Source organism: Megascapheus bottae, chromosome X (assembly GCF_031878675.1).
Source record: "Megascapheus bottae isolate mThoBot1 chromosome X, mThoBot2.hap1, whole genome shotgun sequence".
Lineage (NCBI taxonomy): Eukaryota > Metazoa > Chordata > Mammalia > Rodentia > Geomyidae > Megascapheus > Megascapheus bottae.
This window is the reverse complement of record NC_143547.1, coordinates 7,056,688-7,065,879: the sequence shown is the minus strand read 5'-3', so window position 1 is coordinate 7,065,879 and position 9,192 is coordinate 7,056,688.

Genomic DNA, 9,192 nt, shown 5'->3' with positions numbered 1-9,192 from the left:
TGATTAATTGGAGAGAAGAGTCTCAGGAACTTTCAGGCTGGCTCAGAACCATGATCCTCAGATCTCAGCCTCCTGGATAGATAAGATTACAGGCATGAGCCCTGAGCGCCTGGCCGATATTCTCTCTTTGAATCTCCCTTCCTAATTCAATCCTGGCCCATTTGGAGCCCTGCTCTTCCAGAATCCAGAATCCTTCTGGATTCTGTTTTGGTTTCCTTCCGTCTGTCCCTGTTCCACATGCAGGGCTTTATGGCAGCAAATACCCCATGTTACAACTATACCATCTGTTGCTGGTTCTCCCGTCCATGGCTTCCACGTTTACTGGGAGCTCATAGCATGATTTTCCCCTTCCCTTTACCAGTCCACATGTAATAAGCGCTTTCCACTCTCCTCTAGTCTCTGACTTCACTGATCATCACTTTGCTTTTCCCCTGAATCCAGAAATGGTCAAGTCATGGCCGTCACAAAGCTCAGCTACGTGTGCTTCTCTTTCCTGGGGCAGTCCTGACTGATCGTTTTACTGTTTGATCTCAGAACTATCTGCTACAGATCCGCTCACTGAATGTTCTACTTACTGCCCTCTTTGAAGTGCTAGATTTTTGCTTGTTTTGAACTGGTGGTTTGGCTTTACTTGAGGGAAGCTGACGTCACACACAGTTACCTGTTTTTCAGGTGGGTGCTGCTTATTTTGAACCTTGATCTGTCTGCTCTAGTCATACATACATATTCATAGACATGAGTCCTTTCCATGGGCTTACTATTTCTTATTCATCGATGTGTAATTAGAAAGTCTCAAGGGCTAGTATTCATTTTGACACAAGCACACATTCTAGTAACTAGCAAGCCATTTTTTAAGCCCCATAAACCAAAATAAACATGTGGGGGCATTTTTGGAAAATGTGATCAGGCAAATTTCACCAAGGTACTGTTCATGGCTTTTGCAAAGTCTGTGTAGAGAAGTGCTTTCTTTATTGGTAGTTCAAGGGGTTTGGCAGCTTAATTCAATCCTCATTGGAAAACTTGACTGTTTAAGACATAATTTTATAGTTGGATAAGTGGCCTTGTTTTTGGGTGAATTAATATATATTTCAAATGAGGTCAGAGATTAAAAAAACTTTCAGCTTCACAGTGGCTTCCAGTTTCTTAGAGGTTAATCAAGAAAACATATTTAAATACTCGTCATTAGAAATATATACTTATCCTTAAACATAATACAGTATTAATGATGTCTAAGACAACTACACACATAATTGTTTATTTACTATTACATTAATATAATCTCATTTTCCTTTTCCCAACCCTCATGATTCATATTTTCTTAACCACTGGAATTCTTACATATAGTTTCAAAGTTGATAGGATGAACTTTTTTTTAATGGTGGTGTGACTAAGCTGAGATAACTTCTAGTTAGAGTCACATTGCTCCAGGCACTAATTCGTTCCTGGGTTTTATTCTGCTATGGATGGACATGCATACATTAAGATATTTCTGGTTACTAAAGTTCAATTGCAGATTTTTTTTATTTCCTTAGAACAAATCTAGGAAACAAACAAAAACAGCACAGGTTATAAGCATACCTAAGCACAAGCCCGCATTACATTTTTGGAAAGTAAAGAATTTCTTTTTAAGTCAAAAGCAATCAACTTGGCAATGAAATACTTACATATGTATTTGAGATAATGTTTTACATATAATCATTTGAATGAGTGATTCATGATTTAAGTGAATTTCATACTAAGAAGCATTTTAAATGCTCCATCTTGGCACTAATGACATTTTACTCTAGGTAACACTGTTCTGTGTTCTCAGAGGGAGTTCAGGGGCTGTCATTCCCAAATATGGCACCCTAGCATTCTGATAACTTAAAGTTAAAGAAACTTAGTAGCAAATGTTAAAGAAGGATTTCCTCTATTAGCTCCTTTTTGGATTTAAGACTAGACCCCAAGGAGAAAACAATTACTCCTGGTCTCTTCCACAAAACTCACAAGAAGGCAAACTAAAGTCTGTCAATACACCATGGAGACTTGGTTACATACTACTGTCTCTACTTTCTGTCTTAGTCATTGTTCTATAGAAAATCATTTACAAACCATTGTGAGTTCTGAAGGCCAAATAGTCTTTGTCTCAGGCCATTGTGTGCAAGTCCAATGAGTTCCCCTAAAAAGAATTTACTGTTACCCTAAAACTTGCCTACAATCCTCTCTCCTACAGAAAAAAAGTATATATGTTTTTGAGTATTGTCAAGTTAGTAAATAATCACATTCTTGTGATTTCCCCCTGTGCTGTGTTTTCCACTTGTGTATATTATGCAGTGGTTATGTTTTTTATTCTCCTATCTAATCTTTGTCTGTTGATTCCAGAAAATAGAGAGGAGACATATTCCTTCACCTCTATGTTTCTACATGGTAAGATGTTTATCAGCATTTCTAGTCTCTAGTCACTAGATGCCAGTAATATTCTTCCCCAATCTTGGTTTTAACAACCAAAAATGTCTCTAGACATTGTCAAATGAGCCCTGTCAACAAAAAATTCAGCCTCTGGCCTGAACCACTGTATTAACCTTATTAAGCTTAATATATATGTGTGTATGTCACACTGATATTGTTAATAATTTGTATTAGGTGTGGGAATTCTCAGTATTTATTTTCTATCAATGTCCAAGATAACTTGGATTATTTAATTATTTAGATGGTTGGATTTATGCTTCTTATTTAAAATATGAGTGATTTAGGCTTGTGACAACCAGGTTACCATGCTTATCAACAATATCAGGACATTTGAAATAGCTTAAGTAGTAGTTTAATTAATTAGATGTGTTAGAACCAGTGATATTCTTGAGGAACTTGCTTGTTAGACAACAATGGGAAAACTTACAAAATAAAATGTAAAGATGTATACATTTGGTTTTTTAAATCATTGAAAAAGCTTAATCATAACAAACTCATTGTAAAATTTTCGATTAAGTGTGATTGCATTTATAAGGAAAAGAACATAATTTGTAAGCTGAACTTAAAAGTTCAAGAAAGATCTCATCTTTTAACTTGTAAATTTAATTTGAATTGAATGTTGTTTCCAAGAACAAAATTAGCCTCTGAATAATATTTTCTTTGTGCAAATGCCATCCTTGTGGACACAAAAGACCTTCACACTGACAATGAGAAGTTGGTTGCCTCAGAAGGGATGTAACCAATGGTTTTACAAGAATCCCTGGGGCTTTAATTTCAACAGAATCACTTTCTGGAATGATGAATAAAATGTATGACTAAAGATGAGAAAATCAAGAGAATAATATAGAGGAGAGTATTCCTCCAAAATCAGGGGAAAGGTTTGGAGGATTTAAAAATGTGTTTTGAGAGGAGAAACAAATGAGGATGTTATTGGTATTCTCCTAGATCAATTATTTAAAGTATAAAATAGGAATACATGGTGTATAAGCACCAAGAGCAGCATTACCTATGGTTTCATGGCATTAAATTACTTGCAGATCTTACAAAAATATTGATTCAGGTAAAGTGAGGCTGGACTGGAGATTAGAGATTAGACTAACACAGAAAGGTCAAGATCTTTCTACCTCAGGGACTGACTATTTGTGGTAGGTAAGCCTTGAGACTGTGTAAGAAGCCAGACTGTGTCTGAAATTTATTTGCTTCATCATATTAATTAAGATTTACTAGTTGGAGATGGGCATTGGTGGTTAATTCATGGCTGTAACCCTAGCTACTCAGGAGACTGAGATCTGAGGTCACAGTTCAAAGGCACGAAAGTCCTTGAGACTCTTATCTCCAATTAGCCACCAGAAACCCAAAAGATGAGCTGTGTCCCAAATGGTAGAGCACTAATCTTGAGTAAAATAATTCAAGAACGGTGCCAGGGCCCTAAATTCAAGCCCCAGAACTGATACAAAACAAAGAAATCCCCTATAATTTAAACCTAATTTAAATTGTCAATTCATAATATCCTATAGGACACTCATGGAAAGAGACTAAAGAGACTCCAACTTAAAATAATATACATAACTTTAATGACAAAAAGTTATAAGGCTGTGTTTCTAGAGATAATGTGGGATTAGAATGAGCCATGTGAACACATGAGAATGTTGAGCTTTAGCATAACACGTCTGGTCTCTACTGCAAGGAGGAAAAAGAGAAGAGAAGAGCAGAAGAGCAAAAAGCTGTACTTTGTATAGGTACAAGTCAAATTTCATGGAACTTTTGAGGAATTTCACATCAACTCCTCACATTAATTGTAGAGATCTCTGGATTCCCTAAGAAAAGTCATACTATTTGTGACGCGAATGACTTATTCATTGAACAAATATTTACATACCTTTTATGTGCCAGCCACAAGGTCTTGAATGAGACACTGAAGAGATTAGAGTCTGAAAAGAGTGGAGCCATCATGATACTCTAGTCTCTAACTTCAGAGAAAGCATAGAATGAGTTTGATTTAGCCAACATTTAATACTCCATTCTTTTAAACATAACCCAACTAAGTGGATCAAAGTCTCTTGGGAATTAATGTGCACTGAACCCTGCAACAAGGTTCTCCTTCCTCTATGGGTTTGTCATCTGAGCTAGCACAAGCTCAGGATGTCTACAGATACACATTGTGCCACTTGGCATGAGGGAACCCTCTGTGTAGAAAGACATTGGGAACAACCATAGACACACACACACACACACACACACACACACACACACACACACACACAGAAGAGAGAGAGAGAGAGAGAGAAATTGGAAGAGAGGAAGAACAAGTAGAAAAGAAATTCAATAACATAATCAAATTCCTATGTTCAGAGTTCATCAACCAGAGCCATTCCCAGATATGTGAGCTGATAAAATTCCCTTTCTTACTTACGCTAGTTTGAAACAAGTTTCTGTCATTTGCACTTAAAAAACTCTGACTCGCTCATCGTAGACTTATTGAATGAACAAGCTACAAGAACCTCTGCTTTCTTCTAATACAGTGGCTCTCAAGAAGCCTCCTCTTTACCTGAAAATTAATTAGTGATGCAAATCCTGAGAGTTTGCTTCAAACATACTGGACCAGAAAGGCTGGAAGTGAGTCCAGCCTTCAGTTTTAACAGGCTCTCCAGATGATTTTGGTTCACATAAGAAGTTTGAGAAACATTGTTCTAGTTCTAGTGCTTCTTTTCCACAAGATATGAAACCAGAGGCCCAGAAGGGAGAATTAACTTGCTGAAGGTCAGAAAAACTAGTCAATAGTGGCCCCAGACCCTCTTAGGAATCTAAGAACTGTGGGATTGAGAAAAGAAGGCCACTTGGAGTTTTGAGGAAATTAACACATGGTTTGGCAAATAAGAGGGGGGAAAATATTTTAGGTCAAATAATACAGTATGGTTGGAAACACTTGCTGTGTGTTTCCACAGGAGTTTAGAGAATATTTTACTCATCTTGGCTCCCCAGCTGAGCCAACAACAATGTGTTAAACCTTCATGGCCAATGGCAGGAGTCCAAGAGAGTCCTCTCTATGTGCCAGCAAAGAGGAATTTCTTAGAAAAGCTACACAAATTATGCTACTATCACATTTCGCTTGTGGAGTAAAGGAATAGGAGAATGAAGTACAAAGCAGGGAACTCAAGTTATTCCTGAGTCTCACTCACTTCTCCTATTGCAAGAAAGGGAATTGATTGTTGTTCTTGTCAGGGCAACAGCTCCCTGGAAGGAAACTGGGCAACTAATCTGGTAACTTGGAGAATAATTTGTGGTTTTGAACTTATTTTTCAGGTAGAAGGAGAGCATAACACTGTCTCAATATGTCCCTGGAAACTCTAGGTGGTAACTTGCTTTCCAATGACTTGTTTAGTCTGTTCTGGGAATGTACAGGCAAGCCTAAAGAAGAGGCCCTGGAATCAGAGCTTCTGAAGCTTTCCTTTCGGTTCCTCCTTCTCCTGATCTTGAATATTGAAATAGGCACAATAAAGAGTAAGGATTGGACCGGGAGTGTGGTCTAGCAGTAGAGTACTTTCCTGCCATGCATGAAGCCCTGGGTCCATTTCCTTGACACCACATATACAGAAAAAAAGCCAGAAGTGGTACTGTGGCTCAAGTGGTAGAGTTCCAGCCTTGAGAAAAGCCAAGGGCAGTGCCCAGGCCCTGAGTTCAAGACCCAGGACTGGCCAAAAAAGGAGTAAAGGACCAACTGACATTATTGACATTACCAATTTTAGAGAGCCTAAGCTTTTAGTAGTTACCATCCAGATTTCCCTTGAGACGTCTATTTAAGCAAGGCTATTGCCATCTAAGAAGATACCTGATTAAAAACAATTTTCAAAAGCACTATCTCCTCTCGGATAAAATCCATGCTGCACAGGTTCATTCATTCATCAATTGTATATTATCAACTGCATGCCTAGGTACTAGGGACACAGCAGCAACAAATAAATTTTAAAGGCTTAGTCCCAATGGAACTTAGCTTCTGTCTTTTTTGGGGAGACTAACAATGAACAAAACACATACATTCATCCTTCATACTGATTGGCTCTTGTGCTCAGGTTTAAGCCAACTAGTACTTGATATTCCCTGGTAGCTGTAAGAGGTCCACAAGTAGTTAAATAACCAATAAACTGAAAGGAAGGCTATTCACTCCACAGTTGGAGAAACTTTTCCCCCTTCTCCAGCACTTTCTCCTACTTCGCTTTGTGACACAATGAAGGAGGAAGATAGCCTTCTATGTTCTTAATAGTTAATATATAACCATGAAGAAGAGTAAACTAATGGTCAAAGTGAAAGTACCACATCAAAAACATGCTAGAAGCTGGGTGTGTGGTTGACACCCTAGTTGTATTCCCAGCAACTCGGGAGGCTGAGATCTGAGGATTGTGGTTTGAAGCCAGCCCCAGAAGGAGTCTGTGAGACTCTTCCTACCACTCAACTACCAAAAGAGCCTGAGATGGAGCTGTGGGTCAAGTGCTAGAGCACTAGCCTTGAGCTATAGAAGCTCAGGGACAGTGCATAGGCCCTGAGTTCAAGCCCCCAGAACTGGCACACACACACATCATGTGCACACACGCGAACACACACACACACACACACACACACACACACACACACACACACACACACATGAATCTTTGCATTGTACCTCTGATCTTGATGCCGTGTTTCCTTGTGGTTTAGCCATTTGGATTTGTGGTTTCCGATTCTTAAAGATAAAAATGTTGTAACTTACTGATAAGACCATAGAAGTAGGAGGACAATGAGTATGACAAGATATTTTTAGGATGATAAAGTTGTATTTGGGTTAATAGGCATTTTCACTAATTTCCAAAACATTAGACCTAGGCAGAATAACTGTTAACAATTTATGAATAACATTCTGCCACAAATAAAATGGAGCATTACTTTACACAATGAATCCCTAATTGGGCACCTGTGTAAAAAAGCACATTTTTTTTTTACCAGTTCTAGGGCTTGAACTCAGGGTCTGGTCACTGTCCCTGAGTTTTTTGCTCAAGGTGGCACTGTATACCACACCATCACAGCTCCACTCTTGGCTTTTTTTTTTTGGTACTCAATTGCGAATAAGAGTCTCACAGCTTTTCCTGCCCAGGCATGGCCTGTAATCCTACAGATGCCTAGCCAAATAGCTTTTTAAAGAAGATTTAAGGTAAAGCATAGTTTTGGGTGAAATGAAAAAAAATAATATTCAAAATTAGTCTGAAGAACGTTATGCTGCCAGAAAGTGAACAACTGCTCAGAAAAGTACAGAGAGAACAGTCAAAGTAAAAAGGTACCAATGTTTGAAATTAGGCCAATCTGTCCACAAAGTAAATACAAATAGCATTGGTTTATAACACAAAGCCTAAGCTAACTACCTTTGAGTTGATGTTGATTTAAATAGTAGTTGAATAAGTAAAGAAATGGGGAAGAAGGCATAGCTCTATATCAGTGAATGAATGAAGCACTGAGGGTAATGGGAACCTCAAAATAGTATTTATTGTACGTGAATCCACCAATGGATGCGAGAGTTAGTGGAAGAAGAGGTTGAGGAGAAACAGGATCCTTGTGTAACATCAAATCTTCCTCTAGGGGCAAAGAAAACTAGGTTTCTGTGGGTGTGGGACTGTGCAGATATCTCCTGACGTGTGCCATATGGATTCAGAGACAAAAAAAGGGAGAGATCCATTTAGAATTGACTAGGGCTTCATGGTTCCTTTCTGCTTCCTCCCAGAAACAAAAGGGGGCATTGCTGTTCAGAGATAGTCACTTAGCAGTAAACTGTTAGGGCCTGGCTTCAAAAATTTTCTTGCTTACTACTGAAGACCCCTGCCCCAAACTCCAAGGCCCTGGGATTGTTTACTGCAAGGCAGGGTGGTGGTGAGTTTTAGGAGCTTATCTCAGCAATGTCTGGGTTGCCTTTAGCTTCCTCTGCATTTCTGGGTTATTTGTATTGGCACCAGGCCATCCATGTTCAGTTCTTCCCAAATTGGAACAAATTCTCAGAAAGGGTTGGTCCCACCATCCTCATCTTGGTAAGTGCCAAAGCACTGGCTTCATTTTTCATGAAACTGCCGGTTGTAGCTTTCATTGAACAGAATGACAGCATGTTCAACTGCCTTCATTCAGTATTTGCATAAAAGGGAGGCCTGGTTGCCTTCCCAAGAGAGTGTGTGATTTATTTATCTCCCCCATTATGCAATCACTTCACCACCATTACAACTAACACAATGTTCTAGAGGGAAAAAATAGTGTTGTATCATCTGGTAACTTCACTTAGGTTGGTAGAGACTGGTTTCTCACCTAGATCAACTAAAGCCAAACTATAGTGGAGAATCCTATCACTAGAGTTGAGACTGTACTTGGGTTTGGAATAAGTATGTGGAGAGTGGGGCCATTTCTTGTTCATTCTCATCTGCCCAGTGTCTGTCACATGCCAGGTGTGCCAGTCACCAGTGCTACTCATCGTGTATTTCTAATTCTACTTCTTATGCCTTCCTAAGGCTGAATCTCCTGGCTCTCTCTGCCTAGATGTAGCTACACAAGCCCATTAGCCAATAAATTTGGAGAAGCATTACATATCACTTCTAGACTGGACCATTCTGGGGTCAAGGGTACTTTTATACCTTTAGCTCAGATGCTTGTAAACAGAGCCCCTACATTTTGTCGATTATGGGGCTTGAACTCAGAGCCTGGGTACTGTCTCTTGGTTCCTTTGCTCAAGGCTAG